Raw genomic sequence first — 18442 nt, 5'->3', positions numbered from 1 at the left:
GATCATAGTTTTTATTGCAATATCAGATGGGCTAAATTTGTTACCCGCCCCTCCCCCAGCAGATTAACCTCCAAGTCTGTACCAATTCATTAAACATGCACATCAGTCATCAGACTGCAGCATAATTTATTGCAATTAAGCACTTCTGTGTTGGGGAACCAAAATAAGATTGTCCATTATCAGTACTGTTAATGGTTTTCTGAGCAGTTGCCAGTTCATTCACCCCACCCACCCTTCAATAATAAAATAATTTTGACAAAGGGCCCATGTTTCAACATTTTTAATAAAAACAAAATAGAAAAACCATCAGTAACTGAGCAGTAAAGTTTCCTCTCTCTTTCTTCCTTGCCAAAACTAACAGAAAGGAAAATGTCAGTCTGGCTTTTTGCCAAAAAAAGAGGAAATTGAATGGTCTCAGTTCTTATTCTTTGACTAGTAGCATTGTGTACATAGAATGCTTGGCTCTTGGGCTCATTTTGACAGAACTGAAACACAGATAAGAAGTTTGAGGACTCCATTCTGCAATTTATAGACCTTGATTCTGTTTAAGATCTTTCAATACCACATAACAAATCAATGTGATTTAGAAAATAATGTTGTTTCTGCCACTGACATAAGCCATATGTGAACTGCTAAGCTACTATGCAAGCCACAGCTATAAATTTTGGTCACTTGCAGGAGATACCTTATTATTTGGGGGCCCAAAATAATTCAAACCATTATCATCATCTTGAATGATGTCTCCCTAAACTGCTGCCTCGTAATGAGCTGAATGAAAGGTCTCTCACACTAAGGACAGATAGAGCCGTTCTTAAATAAATTTCCCGGGTAATTCATTCAGAATAATAGGACAGTAGCCTCTGACAGATTTTGATATATCAAACCATTAATGTCCCTTTCACAGATACCATGAATGTAATCTATGGAATTCAAATATCTGACATAGACAATGTTTGATCCAAATAGTGGGACAATTACAAAAAAAAAAAACCCAAAAAACAAAAAACCAAAAAAAGTACAGCAATTTGTCTTTCTGCAGAAAACAAGATGTATTCTTGCTACTCCGTTAAACAATCTGAATGTCTCACTGAGAAGGAGCTGGAGTGCTCATCGTTTTTCTTGGAAATAGGTGTATTAATATATGTGGTGAAAAGGATAGATGAAATAATAAATTTACCCTAGGATGGAAAATTTTCTGCTTTGTTATCCTCTTTTTATAGTATATATGAAGCATGGTAATGGGATTCCTTAGTCATTATGGATATAATCTCACATAAAAAGAAATCTAAACTATTAAGACCCTCTTCAGATATAAGCAATTATTCTATTTCACGTATACATACATTACAAAAAACAAAACTACTCAGAATCAGAAAGTATTTTTTTAAACATCAAATTCCCTATCAAGCTTCATTTGTAGGGGAAAGATTCATCTGACAAATAAGATGAGACAGGATTAATATCTCTAAAATAAGTTTTCCAAGACTACTGGGGGGCTATAGAGTCTCAAAAGCAGTCTTTAAGAGTATTCTAGAATCTCTGCTTTTCTTCTTCTCTTAAATATTCATTTTTACCTAAATATGACCTCTTATTTTACATATACAAAGAGAGCCATTCAGCTGCTTAATCAATTTCTAAAATGAACTCAAATCCTCCTTTATAATAAGAAATATACTTAATCACTTTGTATAAATTATTTTTAAGCCCTTCAAATTCTAGAAATGTTGGGTTCAAAACACATATCTAATCAATCTTAAATTTCCCTATAATAGTCTTAAAGCTGAGAATATTTGATTATATTAATTATATTATTAATAATATTAACTATTAAGTTTACCAAATTAATTGCTTTAAAACATTTTCGTTCTGGGGTGCCTGGGTGGCTCAGTCGTTAAGCGTCTGCCTTTAGCTCAGGGCGTGATCCCAGCGTTCTGGGATCGAGCCCCACATCGGGCTCCCTGCTCCACTGGGAGCCTGCTCCTTCCTCTCCCACTCCTCCTGCTTGTGTTCCCTCTCTCGCTGGCTGTCTCTCTCTCTCTGTCAAATAAATAAATAAAATCTAAAGATGAAAAAAAAAACATTTTCATTCTTCAAAATTAAATATTTTGAGATGATTGGTCATCTTAAAATATCTGCTTTATTTAAAATGATACCACAAGAAAACTATAAGGAGATTATGGATTCTTGGTGTAAAAAGTAAATATTTTTAAAAGTTAACCCTATGAAATACAACATATTTATGGAACTAGGATTTTAAATTAACATCTATCTTCCTATCTTAAAGAAACAACTTTTCAAGTTGAAGAGAGGCACAAAACAGAGTTCAAAAGTGTCATTTGCTTGGGTTTGCAAATAAAAGAAAAAGAAAAAATTAAATATTTTTCTATTAATTTTATGAACACATAACATGAAAGATATATAATGTAATATATAAAAATATATACATGATCCTGCATATAATGCCTTGTATTAGGAGCTAAGGGAGAAATAAAACAGTCTAAGATAGATCACTGGATTAAAGTGATTAATTAACATAATTAAGACAATAAAAGAAATATTTGTTAAGGGACATTGTGACATGGCTCATGGTGGGAAGCTGTTAAGGTTTTTTATGGATTGAATTTGTCATGGACTGAATTTGAAAGAAAAAGATTTGATTGTCAAAGGCAGCACAGTTCCCTGGAGTGGAATGTGCAGAATAAGAGTATAAGGCTTGAAGGTCTACCCCATGGGTGCAAGGGAGAGAAGCTAAACAGAGCAGTCATTAAGGTGAAAACTGGGTCAAATCACCTATAAAGAGAAGTTGAATAAAACCTGAGTGTGAAGCAATAGCTTTCTAATTATAAATATGCTTGGCTAGAACATTAATGCTTGGCTAACATTAATTTTGGTGGATGTGTCGTAATATGGAGTAGTTCTAAGGAGTGTAGAAAACCACTATACGTTAGAGCGTAATGTATATAATGCAACCAATTAAAGATGAGGAAGCGGCACATGATTGCTGCGGTTTATAGTATCATCTCATTTTAAAAGGAATGGTCCTACGTTAATGTTGGGTTTGGGAATCAAAGCGGAAAGTGGAAACCGCGCTCGGTTCATTTCCATCCTGGAGAAGGAAATGTAAAGGGTGCTGAATTTAGTTTCACGAGACTCTTGCATGGCTTAAAATAACACAGCTATCAAAAAACAATAACCAAAGAAAGGATCCCCTTCATACACGGACTGCAGTTCAAAGCCAATTATCGAAGGATGGGTAATGATTGTATGTCCTCTCTCCTATATCTCAATGGGTAATTTTACATGACATACTACTACAGGTTGGGAGATTTAATTAGAATAAAGGAAACACAATCCTAGGATTAGGTAGGACCTCACAAAACATTAACCTTCACCCATTATACCTCTGGAAACAGAAAAAGAGTTGCGCTTCCTGAAGTCTGGTTTTCCAACCTAATCTGACCATTTTCTAAGCATAGGAGTAATATAATATAAATCCTAAGAGAGTGATACTTAACAAGACTGCTTCCGAGCTGGGGAAAGAAGCTGGCATGGTGGACTGGCTTCAGGGAATACATGGGTATAAATGGAAGTTGGCTGACAGGGAGAAAGAGGACTTTCCAGAGGACCAAAACTGCAGGAAAAATTAAATAGAGATTTACTGATGTTTCTTCTTCTTCCCTCCCACTCCTGAAAGGTGAAGTACCTATAACTTCCAAGAACTTGCCAGGAAAGGACTTGAAGCTGCTGAGACTGAAATCCTGAGATCCTCCCCTGACCCTTCAGTCTACTATAACTGAACTAACCAAGATTTTTCCCATGATCAAATGAGGAAATCCAAACCACGCCAATGTCATCAGGGCTTCCCCTCTCACTGAATTTTAACATATCTTTAACACAAGGGCGACATCACCCTGTAGCTAACTGGAGATCTTAGTATTCCCCTGTCTTTAAACACAGAGGTTCAGGCCAAGGACACCAGGGTGGATCTGTGGTCTTTACAACATCCATGAAATCACTAACACACTGTGGGACCAACAAGATCTCACAAACTAAACTGTGTGGAACTCAATTTATCTGCCTCAGAGGGATTAAGAGTGGAGTTCAGTCTGGCAGGATTCAGAAATCTGGTTCCATGGAGTCTAGGTACTAAAGACATTGGGCTGAGCCATCCCCCCCAGCTATAACTATGCAAGTCATGTATGGCAGGAAAATGCTGTAATTAAAATCAGAAAATGTTTTTTTATCATAATTTTCTTTTATTGGTGCATAACTTTATAAGGAAAAAATGCTCTGGTGTGTCTAAAATCTTCTTCTCTGGCATTACACGCTTCCTTAAAAAGACTTGGATAAATAGTGGGTCAATTCCTTCAGAATTAAGATTATATGAAAATATTAGAAAATAATTTTAGAAGTTAACATTTTTACTCTCAAGCTGAACATTGTATTACTAAAATGCCTCACATCTTCCAGGTTAAAATATTTCCTCTTCTTAGGGAAGTTCCCTTGAAAAGTTACTGCAATGTTTTCTTGTTACTAGACTACTTTAACTTAAAAAAAAAAAAAAAAAAAGAGGCACATAAGCATTTTAAATGAGAATGTGGAGAAAAATAAGAAACTCATAAACATTAACCTGAAAACGCTCCTCCAAAGAAGCATTCTTGCTTGCATTCTGTAAATTCTGTGTGTGCATATTTCCTTTCTCCAATTTCATTGTAATTCCATGATCCCAACACTGATGTGGAAAGTATCACTGTTCCCCCTATGACACCTGGAACAATACACTATACATGGCAGGTCCTCAACAAATATCAGTGATGCCCCAAATCCAGGAAGATGTCATACTTTCCTTAAATTGCATACCGTTTATAAGTTAACTGCAATTTTAGTAAGCTAGATAATACTCATGGATGTGAAAATATAAGCTTAAAACACATGGGAAATACGACACTGGGATTTTTTTTCTCGTTGGTTTCGTTTGCAGAAATCAAGCAAACAAGCCACATAATTAATTACGAAGAAAAACTGTAATGTCTCATATAACGATAAATAACTGTTGGTCCTTTGTATCAGTGGGGCACAACAGAAGGGTGAACGATCCAAGCTGACAGATCTTCCTCAGAAAGCCTGTGCTTTGAATCAAGTGATTGTGTTTTTACACTGACATTTGACTAAGATGCAGTCTGCTCCTCTGGGAATCCACTCCAGGGGAAATAATAACGTCCTACTGTAACGACACCACACAGGAGGCTCAATAAAGTTGTTCAGTTTCTTCAACCTTTTCCCTTCTTCACATTCCACCCCATGCTGGGCGTATATCATTGTGGAACAGATTCACGTAAAACTCCCTCTTTCACTTCTCCCCCCAAAGAATTGCAAGTGGTTCAGTTTTCAAGTTTAAAAAAATCTTTTGTGAAAAGCTAACGCGGAAATGACAACAAAAATGCCAATCAAACACACAATACACAGTTAGTAATTTTTGCCTGACAAGTCACAGAGCAAATAGAGTGGTGAGTTGGGATTGTGATGCAGATATTTATCCCAGATAATACGAGATGAGTGTGTGTCCCAGACTTGGACATTCACCGGAGTGAAAGTGTTTTTATTTTCCCCAGATCCTTTTTTGGAAAGAGTATTTCACAACCCTATATCACGTTAAAAAGAAAATCTTAAAGGTTTTACTTATTATTAGTGGAGTTAATAATCACAGGAGTTGTAAGTAATTAAAAATATTTTTCTTAATAAAATTAAACTACGCTCCAAAAGCTCTTGGCAGCCTCTGAAATACAACAAAGAAACTTTGTTCATTATAACGCAAACATAAAAATAGAAATTTAATTAATCCCATAGAAATAGGATCGCATTTTAAATCTGGTATTTCAACCTGTACTATTTAGACCAGTGCGCCACAGATGTGCAAGGTAAAACCGGAATGAATCAACCAAGAAGAAAGTGCAAATAACAAGAAGGCAGAGGATACGTTTGTTCACTTCTCTCCATACCTAGAACAATGTCTAATAAACAGAATGGCTCTTTATAAAGCACTTATGAAACGACTGAATAGTCTACAAACATATTAATAGGCTTTTCACTCAGAAGGGGGAATGAGATGAATGGAGTTAAAACTTGTTAAGACCCTCTCCCAATATTAAATTATTCTTCCACATCTAAAGTCAATCTTAAGAATCCTGAACTAATCTGCATTGGAGTGTGGGTGTGTGTGTGTGTGTGTGTGTGTGTGTGTGAGAGAGAGAGAGACCCAGTCACAACTTCTCACCCTCATCTCAGGGGCAGAGAACAGATGTTATTCATTGTTAGATACATTTTTCTCCTCACAGCACACATACACATATATAGGCTGTAATACTGACCATCTTATAAAATTAAAAAAAACAAACAAAAAATTTTCCTAGGCCTAAATATACTTCCTATGAAAACCTCCCCATTTCTCTGTTTTCCTTTCTAGCAAAGCTCTTCAAAATACCTGCCTATATTCACAGAACAGTGTGTGGCATATTCTAGGGCTCGATAAATATTTGTTCAATAAATGAATGAAGAATAGCACCATATTTAAAATGTAGTATCAATATATTCCATGTTTTGGTTTGCCACTACCCCATCTTAATTTACATATTCATAATATAAATGTTTTGACACCTACCTCCTATGGTGGCAATATCCTGAGCTAAGCACTGTTTGTGCATGTCTGTGTCTGTGTCTGTGTGTGCACGTGCACGTGCACACATCACGTACACACATGCACATAGATGTGGTAGGGAAGGAAGTATATCCCAACATTATAGCCCTCAAAAAACTTACAGTTTGTAATATGTGCAAATTTAACTACAACACAAGACAGTTTTTGGTAAATGCAACAGATTTATTTATTTGTTCATTCCTTCAACAAATATTTGTTGAGCATTTCCAAAGAGCCTGCACTAAGAAAAGCAACAAAGAGTGGATGGAAATAAAAAGCAAAGTGAGACCACAGGGGATAAGCGGCAGTATTCTAAATATATTTAAGATTTGTGTAAGTGGCAGGTTGAACTGGACTTCAGAAAGTTAGTAAGAGACAAGAAAAGAAGGAGGATTTTAGTACATTTAGAAAAATAAGAAGAAATAAAAAAGTAATATGTGACATTTCTAAGCAAAAGCACCTGAAAAAGTACAGGCAGTAAAATATCCCACGTAAAGAAGCGTTTGCTTCAGTCACTCCCTAGAGAAGAAAGATATTTTTGTTCTGAATACATTGTATGTAGCAAAGACACAGACTCCAGAAAATTTATTTCAGGCATGAGGGGAAAAAAGCCAAATACCAAGAAAAATATGTTCCAGACTATGACGATCAGATCAAATCATATTTTTATGAAATACTATGTGGGAGCATCCTGCACGGCTTTTTATCCTAGATTTTTTTAAGGCCAAACTAGCCAAGTTTTCATATGGAATTATTGCCCTGTTTTGAGTCTGTAATGGTAGATATTATAGAATTGTCAAAAGAGGTTAACTTCAATTTTAGGCCATTTACATTCTTATGCATTTTAAGAATTGCTCAACAGGAATATCTTACATTAACTCTGCAAAGCTTTTCACTTTGAGAAAAGTGTTAGATGTCTTGTAAAACTACATGGTTTATTATTTGTGACTGTAAAAGAAATGCTGTGTTCAGTGTTTTTTTTTTCATGAGGAATGTTTGTCTTTTTAAGTGATAAATAAAAAGTTTCTTAACATGGTAACCATATGGGTCTGTGAAATTACCTGCTGCTCAAATGCTTCTGAAGATTTTATTTAGATCAATATTGCATTTAAAAATAAATATGCAGATAATTATCAAGACAAAGAATTGGTTCAACATTAACTAAAACATTCAGAGAAAAAAAATGTAAGGAAATGGTATGTCCTTTTTTCAAGTACACGGACAAATTAAAGGTCGCATTAGCAAGTCTGAGAAATTGTTCAACTAGGCTTTGGCTCCTCCTAATTCACCTGAGCCCTGATGTTGTTGCATCAGTTTGCTGTGATGTCTGCAATGCTTGTACTATCTTCAGAACACACTCTCATATTCATCATCTACAAAGGGAAGGGAAGGGAAGGGAAGGGAAGGGAAGGGAAGGGAGGGAAGAGAGAGAGAGAGAGAGAGAGAGAGAGAGAGAGAGAGAGAGAGAGAGAGAGAGAAAGAAAGAAAGAAAGAAAGAAAGAAAGAAAGAAAGAAAGAAAGAAAGAAAAAAAAGAAAGAAAGAAAGAAAGGGAAAGAAAGAAAAAAGAAAGGGAGGGAGGGAGGAAGAGGAAAGGAAAGGAAAGGAAAGGAAAGGAAAGGAAAGGAAAGGAGGAAAGAAAGAAAGAGGGAGGGAGGGAGGTGGGAGGGAGGGAGGGAAGGAAGGGAAGGGAAGGGAATGGAGGAAGGAAGGAAGGAAGGAAGGAAGGAAGGAAGGAAGGAAGGAAGGAAGGAAGGAGGAGGGAGGGAGGGAAGAAGGAAGGAAGGGGCAGGGAGGGAGGGGGGAGAGAGGTAGAGGGAGGGAGGGGGATAGAGGGAAGGAGGGAGGGAGGGAGGAGGAAGGAGGAAAAAACCCAGCACTTCTCTGCAGTGAGGAAGGATTAGGAAGGGCTGGTCCTAACAGACAGAGAGAGTGGGCTCAGAAGCAGAACACCCATAAATTCACATTTTATTAGCCTGGTTCACATCCTGCGCAACTCCTCTCTCACCCCGCAAGAGAAAATTCCTGTTTACATGTACAATCTCCTTGGGACCATGGAGGAGTATGAATTGTCCTCTATGAAAAGAACTACAGTCTTATGTGGGGAAAGTAAGCTTAATATGACCTGTGAGGGCTGTACATCTCCTCATCTAAATTCCTCTTAAGAGAGCTACCATCATCAGTCCAGTGAACTCAAACAGGAACCTCCCGTGAGCATCAGTTACTTTCAAAAGTTCCATAGCTAATAAACTGATAAAACTGACAGTTGGGTATGAGTGACATTCTTCTTTAAAAAAATGAAGATAGACTAGCATGACTAGAAAATAAAGATATCTCTATATTCTTAATGGAGCTGGGTCTTTGGAAACAAACACATTGAGTGATTTTTTTTAATCTGTTTTGTTATATAAGCAAACATTCCTATTCATATGAATTCTATTTTATAGGAGACTGGAATTTAATGACTTTTCAAAGTAACCCTAAAGGCAAAATACATGATGCACAAAAAGAAACATAGGTATCAAAATGTCCTATCCAATCTGTTACCTGTGGTAAAGATTCTTAGACTGGGTTACAAAAATGTGAGGTTCTTAAAGAAGCAGGGGGTGGAATTCAAAAAGATGTCACAAGTATATCATGCAACTCTATCTCTAGTTGCTTAACCTCTTGTTCCAGGTAAACGGTTTCTTTTCAGCCATCCTCTGTTGACGTGAGAAGCCTTAAGAGCAGCAAACCATGAGGACAGGGGTAGGAGTCTGAAGATGGCTCCAAAGGGAATTTTCTAGAGCCACTTTTGAAGAAAATAGCAGGCAGTCACCTTACACTGTTAGTTTACATTTGATATGACTTTAAGGCAGAGGGTTTAGAGTACGTGACTTCTTTAGATCTCTTCTAGCACTTACTATTTTATTTATTTCATAAATGAATATATAGCCTGCCTTGTTCCCAAAGTACTTGCAGTTGCTTAGAAAAATCCACATGGTAAAATAAAATTTTAAATTAGGGAAATCAGGGAAGAGAGACAATGAGGCTCATATATGATGAAAAAGCCAGAGAGGAAGAACTCAGAAACAAATAGGTACACGTGCAAAAGAATTAAAAGGTGTGCCATAAATTCAGTTTCAAGTCCTCTATCAGACAAACTGAAGTGAGAAATATGATCAGTTATAAAATTTTCATCGTGCATAAGAGAAAAGCATACCAGCTATCCTAGAAAAACACACATTTTCCTACATTGAAGTCCATGCAAAATTCTCCCACAGTTCCTCTTAGAGGGAACACTGAGAAACTTTAGAAACATCATCCTCAGTAATATCCCTACAACACATAGAGAGCTCCATAGAGCTGTTTCTTACTGTGGCAGTCCTACCACGTTCACAGGAAATTCACTCCAAAGCACAATTTCATATTCAAAAACCAAGTTGTGATAAGGGTTATAGTTTCTGACAATACCCTGGAGTGTAAGGTTTGCATATGGCTGGTCCTGATTGACAGTTTGTCCAGTCCAGTTGCAAAATCACTCCTATTGGAAAACACAAGATACTAGTCTGACTCATTTTCCACTCCAACTCCACTGAAATATACAAAGGCAATATCTTCAGGTAAGGCCAATGTTATTTTAGGAAATTATTCTGGTTATGTTACAAACACATATATTGTAATGCACTACACATAACACTAGAGTTTAAGCTCCTCAAAAGTGGGGATCATTGTCCGTTTTCTTTAACGCTATCTCCCCAGTGAGTAGAAATAGTATCCGGCATATAGCTGAACCTCAACAAGAAGTTTTTTTGTTGTTAGTAATTTGCTAGGAAAATGATAAGAATAAAGCTCCTAAGAATCAGTGCTAAACAATAACTGGACTTACATTTTATTATTCACAAAGCTTATATTTACATTTAATAAATAGTTGTATTGACATCTTTATTATCTACAGATAATGCTTTATGAATATTTGTACTCAAGGATGCCTTATATTAACTTGGGTGTAACCCAGGGACCCATTATCCATAGGTGGAAAGCACCAGATAACAGCTTTGCTTTTATAATTTGGGCCTTAAAATTCACGTCAGAGGATTTCTCAAATTGCCCACCAAAGCTGTAGAAAAATGGTGTGGTTAAAACCAGTGAGTGGGATATGACCTCCACAGACCTATGTCTCCATCATGGCTCAACCATGTTCTAGGTGAATGGCCTTAGGAAATGCACATTGCTTCTCTGAAGTCTCTGAAAAGAGCATAATTGTATGTACATCAACCAAGTACTGTGAGGAAAAATGAAATAATATACGTAAAGAGTTTCACACATGATAAGAGTTTTTTTGTAAAGTGCTCTTATCTTTTGATATCCATCTAATAATGTTAGAATTAGATGGATATCAAAATTTAATTCACGAGACCACTCTTCGTTCCTTGTAAGAAATCCATTTCGTTAGCATCTTTTTCTGTTCTCTATAGCAAGAGCACCTATAGGCAGAACATCTGAAATCACGGTCTGACTTGCCAGGGGATTTTCTATGGACTCTGACTCTTACAGTGTCATTAAGATTCCAAGTAAATTTAATATCTGGATTTCTCATATAATGCTCACAAAAAAGCTCATCCTATAAGCAATGCTCTGAACTTAAGGGTATAAAGCAAAGGAAGGATGAATAAAAGATAAAAGATTTTCTATAGTTGTCACATTTTTCCTTAAACATTATATACTTAGTGACCTACCTCCATACCAGACCAGAAGGACAAATAACATCCTTGACAGTTTCCTGGTAAAATACTGACAATCAACATGGGACACTAACAAATGAGCATTGCTTTAATATTTTTACCTAATATTTTGTTTAGGGTCATCCAAAAGAAAATCTAAATAATCAATGATCCTTTAGTGTATCTATAACAGGGATTACAAGGATCTCTTTCATCTTTTCCTTTTCTTGCAGCACCAGACATAGTCTCTTTATTGTAGTTATTATTGACATTAATGCAAATATTTCTGACAAGTGGAAAATCTCCTTGTAATTAAATTTCTGTTGTACTTTAATGTTCTGTTTTTCCCTAAAGAAAGTCCCTGTTAACAGATTTCAAGCTGTGATAATAATATTTTCTTCCTATGTTATCAAAAATTGTAATCTGTTTCTTTCTTGGACAGCACTCAAAATAGCTGTAAGATTTAAGAAAACCAGAAAAGATACTTTTTTCGAAGCGTGGGTGAATTGTTCTTGAATATCAACTTAGAGTTTCGGTAGAATGAAGAGCACTAGCAAATATAAGGTAATAACTTTGAGCTGGAAGTTACTCTCAATGAATGTTATAGTCTAGAAACTGCTGACTTTTCAGAGGTGGATGGGGAAGTAAGAGGAGAGGTAAATTAAAGAAATGGAATTTTTATGTGCTTTTAGACCCACAGCCCTTGCTATTTAAGTTATAACTTTTGAATATGATACAAATAAATTCTGAAAATAATCTCATTGAGCTCAACTTCTGTTTTTGTTTTGACTATTTTACTTAAACAAGAATAGCCTAACTTAGCTTAAATTTGAAAGAACTAGTCAACACATTTGTAAAAATAAAATGTAAGCTACCCCCAGATAACTCCAAGTGAGCCAACTACGTATGGTATCAAATTCCTTCATAAAGACTAAGTTCATGACAGATAAAAGTCAGCTTTTTAAATCCTTCTATTTCATATTCTAACACACCTATTTTGAGCCTTTTGTACTTTTGATTTTTTTGAAACTGGAGCCTCTCAAAACCAGTTTTCTTCAATTCCAGCCAAATACCTGATTTCATTAAAAAACAGGTTACAGTATGTAAAACATTCATAGAAAAAAACCTCTGTTGTCCCCCCTGCACAGATCAATACTTGTGAAACACAGACATGATAATAAAAAGTGTTGCCAAAACAACTAAGGCCACAGCAGTTGCAAAGACTTTACAGACTTCATCTAGGATTGCTAACCAAAGCGAATATTCATTTCTTAGGCTGTATTAATTTGGCAAGTACTCACACCAACAGGGATGGCAATGGACACACTTCTGGTCTCAAACAAAGCTGCGGTGACGAAATGACATTGAGTTGGGGCAAGGAGAAAAATTTAGAATTTGAGGTTTGTGTTTAACAAATGAAAAAAATGGCCCCAGAGAAGTTAAATGGCTTTATCAAGGTGTTAAGCTAGTTTGTCTTTACACTAGAACAAAGAGCTTAATGAAGGCTGTTAACTTCCAGTCTAATAGTCTATATCCCATACTGTTCTTCAATAGACATCTCTTGCTAGAACATTTTTTTCTTTTCTTTTCTTTTTTTTTTTAAGTAGGCTCCATGTCCAACATGGGGCTTGAACTCAGGACCCTGAGATCAAGAGTCACATGCTCTACTGACTGAGCCAGCGAGGCACCCCTAGAAAATTTTTTTCATAGCTGTTTTACAGTTATGTGAATGGAGAATCCAAATTGCCCAGATGGAAATCAAGTTTTTTTAAGTATTGGCTATTCTTTCTTCTACTGCATCTGCAAAACTAAATCATAGTCCCTGCAGAGATAAGCTATCAACTCACTGTGGACGTCAGGAAAATGCATCTGTAGAAGATTTGATGAAAGAAGGATTTATAGTTTATCACAAACCATGTAAATGGCCAAGTGGTAGGACAGTTCAGACTTCTGGTTTTCATTAACAGATAAACTTATAAAACTTGCTCCCATTTCAAAGATGAACTGCCTATTTGTAATCCTTAAACAAATAAAAATAACCAGGAAAGAGACTCAGAGGTTCAAAAGACTTCAAATGGACCTGCTTGGGTTATTAGCACTTTAACCAACAGACGTGCCCTTCAATGAAGACAGAAAATTAACATCATGGAAGGTTCCTGATAAAGACAAAGCTGAGACAAGAATCAACACAGTCTTTGTCACAAATACTTGGCAACTTTTGCCACCACAATTATTAATAACTAACTTATCAAGGAAATATTTCTTTGTCCTCACCACCAATATTTCACTCTGCTAGTTCTCATTCTAGGCTGTTAGTGATGCTCTTTGAAAGCAACAATTTAAATTCCTAATCTGCTAATGCCATCAGAGAGAGAATGAGCCCTCCTAAAGAAAGACTTCCATGTGCCTCCAACCAGTTACTTCCTATCAGAAAGCTCAGCTCCTAAATTATCAAACTGAATGATGATCTACAGCTAGAGATTTGTTTCTGGTGCCATATACCCCTTCCCTAGGGCTTTCAAGTAATAATGCCCAGGATAAGGAGATCATACCCAACAGTATTCAGCATCCCCTGGTCCTGTGAAGAATTAACTTTCTCTGAAATCCTTTCTCCCCTACCCAGCCTACACACACACATTCCTTGGTTGGTAGCCTTTAGCAAACTGGGAAAAGAGGAGAGGCAACTGATATTCAGTGACTTCTAATGGCAGAGAATTAATCTCTCAGTGGCAGAATCAACCAAGAAATTTGTGGGCCATCAACAGTATAGCTTTACACCAAATGCATGAAAATTACTTGTTTCCCAAGTGGTTTGTTTTGCAAGAATGTGGAGCTCAAGTTTTTTAATTATAGTCATACCACTTATAATGTAACATTCGGCTAGTTACTTAACGTTTCATACCTCGTTTTTCTCATCAGTAAAACAGGGATAAAAATAGTACCTACATTTATAAGGTTATTACATGAGCACAAATGAGATTATGTATATTTACTGCTTAGCATAATGCACAGTGCTTAGCATAGTTTAGTAAACATTAGCATTCTCACTAGATTTCTTTACTTTTAAAAAAAACAATTAAACGATATTGCACCTACTGTATTGGAGAGCACATTTACAAATCAGACCCAAGAAAAGAGAAGTTCTGTGGCTTTCTACATCATGCTTCTTAGAATGCATGTTCTTTATGTGGTAGAATTTATAAGCACTCTTGGAGGATATGTTTATGATATTAAATATGCAATTACATACACAAATCTTGTTACAGAACAGGTATCTAAAATCATATAATGTAACTAAACCAAGAGTAAGGAAATATAAGGGCATGGAGAAAAAAAAGGTCAATATACGAAAAGAATGCTTTAAGTCCACTGAACTTTTTAGAAGTGGGGCACGGATTTGGCTCAGTTTTCTAGCAGCCAATGCAAAGAAGGTAATGTTTAAATGATAGAAACACACTAGATGCTGAGGATAGGAAAGTGGGGTTTTTTTTAGCCAAACACTAGTGATTACTATAACTCTACGAATACATTTGATCCCAATGCTAAACTATAAAACTGTCTAAGGACAGCAACAAATAATATCACAGGAATTTATCCATGGATGAATGAGATGATATTTAGGAAAAGAAACTATACTGTGGAGTTTGATAAAGCAACATACTATCTCTCAGCACTGTTAACTAGCATATATTTAAATCTAATATTAAAATGATTGTATAGCACCCCGGTATTTTGGTCACTGTGTATCTTCGTTCCTTATAGCCGATGCCTAATATTTAACTCCTGTTATATGCATTCAATCAGTACATTGAAGTAAGGTTTCTAACATTTTTGTAAATTCTGGTTTTAGTCTAGTCATACCACGTTATGCCATGTTCTTCACAAAGCACTCTCTAAAACAGCAATTTCTGAGAAGTGAATGATTTAGGGATTTCCTTAGAGGAAATCTATTCTTAAATTCTCTATCTCTGTCTCTATCTCACACCAGCTTCAAGTTAAAACTGGATTCTAAAATCTAGAATTTACTCTGCTGATGTATAAATGTAGAAGATAGTTACTAAAACCTTTAGGAATCTTACTGACTTTACAATATCAAACAATATAATGATTATATAATAATGATATGACAACTTTGAACATATCTTTTAATAAAAAGAAACAAGCTAAAAAAAGCAAATTATGTATATTCTGAGGGTTTCTATTATAGATAAGTATATCAATGAAACAAGCTATAAATATATTTCTCTGTAGCTGAAGTAGAGAAATAGAGAATTTTTCCACCATTTTAAATCTAAATTCACACGAGAAATTGTCAGTATCTGTGAGTTACTGCAACTAAATTCTCTATGTTACCTTAAATAGAACAAAACACTGGGGATGTTTACTGAGAATTCATCTTTTCATCACGTAGCTCCTTCTTTAATGCTTGTTTAGGTTTTGACCAATCAGGATAACTTAAGGACATCTCAAAATAGAGATACTGTTCCTTGATCTTTTACTGCCCAAACTCTCCTTTTATTTACTTATTTTGAGTGAGGGGTTTGGAGAAAAGGACTAATCATTGCAAATGAATTTGGTGCTGGTGAAAAATGCCAGATGGGCAGTCACAGAGACTGAAGTTCTTTTATTCACAGGCTAAAGCAGGGCATTTTCCCTGTTAGACATTGCTTTCAGATGCAACTTGGAGTACAAAGTTATCTTCCATTCCCAGACCTGTACCATTTCTTCTTCATTAACCAGCATTTTCACATTTCATCAAGTATCATTTCCGACAGGCATATTCCAGCTACAGAGAAATCACTTTTTCATTACTCATTTCTCGGACAGCTTTGCAAAAATAGGGATCTTATATTAGCAATGCTAAAAGCAGGAAGGTTATACAGCGTTGAATGAAAATTAATTTAGGGAAATCAAAATAATATATATGATGATCTGTTTCATTCCCTCGGTCGTCTAATTTAGAGCAGAGTCATGCCAAAACAGTAGATGGTTTTGTATGTACTGAGCCAATCTGCTCAACATAGAGCATTCCTGACTTTTAGAAAATAGAAAATTCGTATCAGCTTATAATGGTGTTCCTAATTTTATGCCAAGAGAAATGTTCAATTAGATTGAGATGACAAAGGAGAGGCCACAATTAACTTTTTATAACTGTTATTTCTTCAGAATAAACATTTTAACTGGGCCTACAAAGTACTAGCCCCAAAGCCTGAAACACAGGTTTTATTATTTTTTTTTTTTAACTAAAACCCCCAAGGACTTAGATAACTTGCCTGAGGTTACCCAGATAATAAACAGGAAGAATCATACTAAACTTGATTCAGTATAGACATAAAGTCTATGCCATACTATTTTTCTGTCATCAAATCTATATCTCCAGACCAAATCTCTAGTCTCATGTGTCCAATTATCTTTGAGATATTTTTAATTTACTGTCAGTATGTCCAAAATTGAATTTAATATTCATTCACTACTCAGCTCCCATTCTATTACTTGTACCACTGTTACAAATACTTTTGGAGTCACATTTAATTTTTTTATCATTTTATCAACCCTAGTATTCAGGTATTCAATTTTCCATTTTTTTCTACAGAATTCTTTTTGGTTTTTAGCAGTCATGGGAATCGTTAAAAAATAACTATTTCAAGAAAAATTTTAAATTACATACCTCTTTAAATACCATAATGTCAAAATACATATAGCAATCAAGACTAAGGAGGGCACACTCTAAAATAAAATTTCTTGTATTTGAGTAGAACAATTAAAGGGGTATTTCTCCTTTTTCCAAAATAATCTTTAATATTATATCATTGCAAAATGTGAAAAATACCAAGTGGTGTCGCAGAAAGCGCCAGTACTTCTTCTATTGCCACTACCTCTTCAGACCCTTGTCACTCACGTTTGCTACCCACTCTGTTCCCTCTCCAACAAACCATTGTGTAAAACTTCATGCACTTGATCCTCTTTAAACACATCTTTTTAAGACTAGCTCCTATCTAAAACACTTCAGCAGTTGTTCCAAGTCTAAAACACTGCTGGAAAACAAAGACTCTCCATAACCTCAGCTTACTTTCTGTTTCCGGCATCATCACTTCTGTAAAATGAGTACTTCCCTCCTGCTAGCTATCACAAGTTGCTTACGCCCATCCTTTGTTTAGGTCTGAAAAGCTGTTGCCACCTTTAAATAAGCTTTTGCTGAGCACTTAGTTAACATGCCAAGTCCTTTATAAGCCCTTCTCCAAGCCTTACTTTCTGCTTCCCTCATGTCTTAAGAATAAAGTTTATACTACATATTTAAACACTTCTTTACTCAATGCTGTCTTATATTAGTCCCTTTGTATTCTTTGGTATGTTTTCTTGAGACCAGGAAGTGGGTCTTACCGCCCTTCTCTTCAGCATTCAAGAGCATTCAATAAAGAGAAAAAGATTAATAAACTCCGATTTATTGATTGAAATTAATGCTGCCTTCTATGGCAGATATTTATTTTAAACACAAAGAAGTGACTTTTCAAAAGATTTCATGAATTTTTTTTCAACTCAAATATCAGCATATTAGAAAATTTAAAAGCCACCCAGGATTGAATAAAGTGTGAGTTCTTAATCCTACTAAGTTAGGTTCTGGATTTGGGAACATTACAGTAATTTCCTATCCAGCAACTTCTATGGTTATATATATATATATTTTTTTTTTTTTGAATTCTGTAGTCTTAATAAAACAAGACCTCAGTAATTTAACTGGTGTTTGGATGTTGCTTAAAAGAAATTTGAAATCCTATTATTAAACTTTCCCAGAATCATGGACTCTTACAAATCTTATATTACCATTTCGAGTAATTGTTAAAAATATCCACTGCATCATAAAGGCAAATACTGTTCTCGTACATTTCATTCTACTAACTTTATGACAAACTACTGATATTAAGATTTTTTTCAAATTTATTGCCAAATACTAGCACTTTGTATATACCTAGCAAGGTTTGCAAAACTATGAGAAAAGGAAATGAGCATAGGAAAATACAAAAACATGAAAAATGAGCCAAAGCATAT

At 35.5% G+C, this 18442-nt stretch overlaps 1 long non-coding RNA gene across 2 annotated transcripts in view; it reads right to left on the bottom strand.

Annotated features, from left to right (window-relative positions):
• Nucleotides 1–18442, bottom strand: part of LOC113261137 (uncharacterized) — a 358028-nt gene that overhangs the window by 231102 nt on the left and 108484 nt on the right. The window lies entirely within an intron of this gene.

The sequence above is a fragment of the Ursus arctos genome, unplaced genomic scaffold (genome assembly GCF_023065955.2).
Source record: "Ursus arctos isolate Adak ecotype North America unplaced genomic scaffold, UrsArc2.0 scaffold_3, whole genome shotgun sequence".
Lineage (NCBI taxonomy): Eukaryota > Metazoa > Chordata > Mammalia > Carnivora > Ursidae > Ursus > Ursus arctos.
Note: the sequence above shows the minus strand (reverse complement) of the source record. Positions and strands in the feature narration are given on the sequence as shown.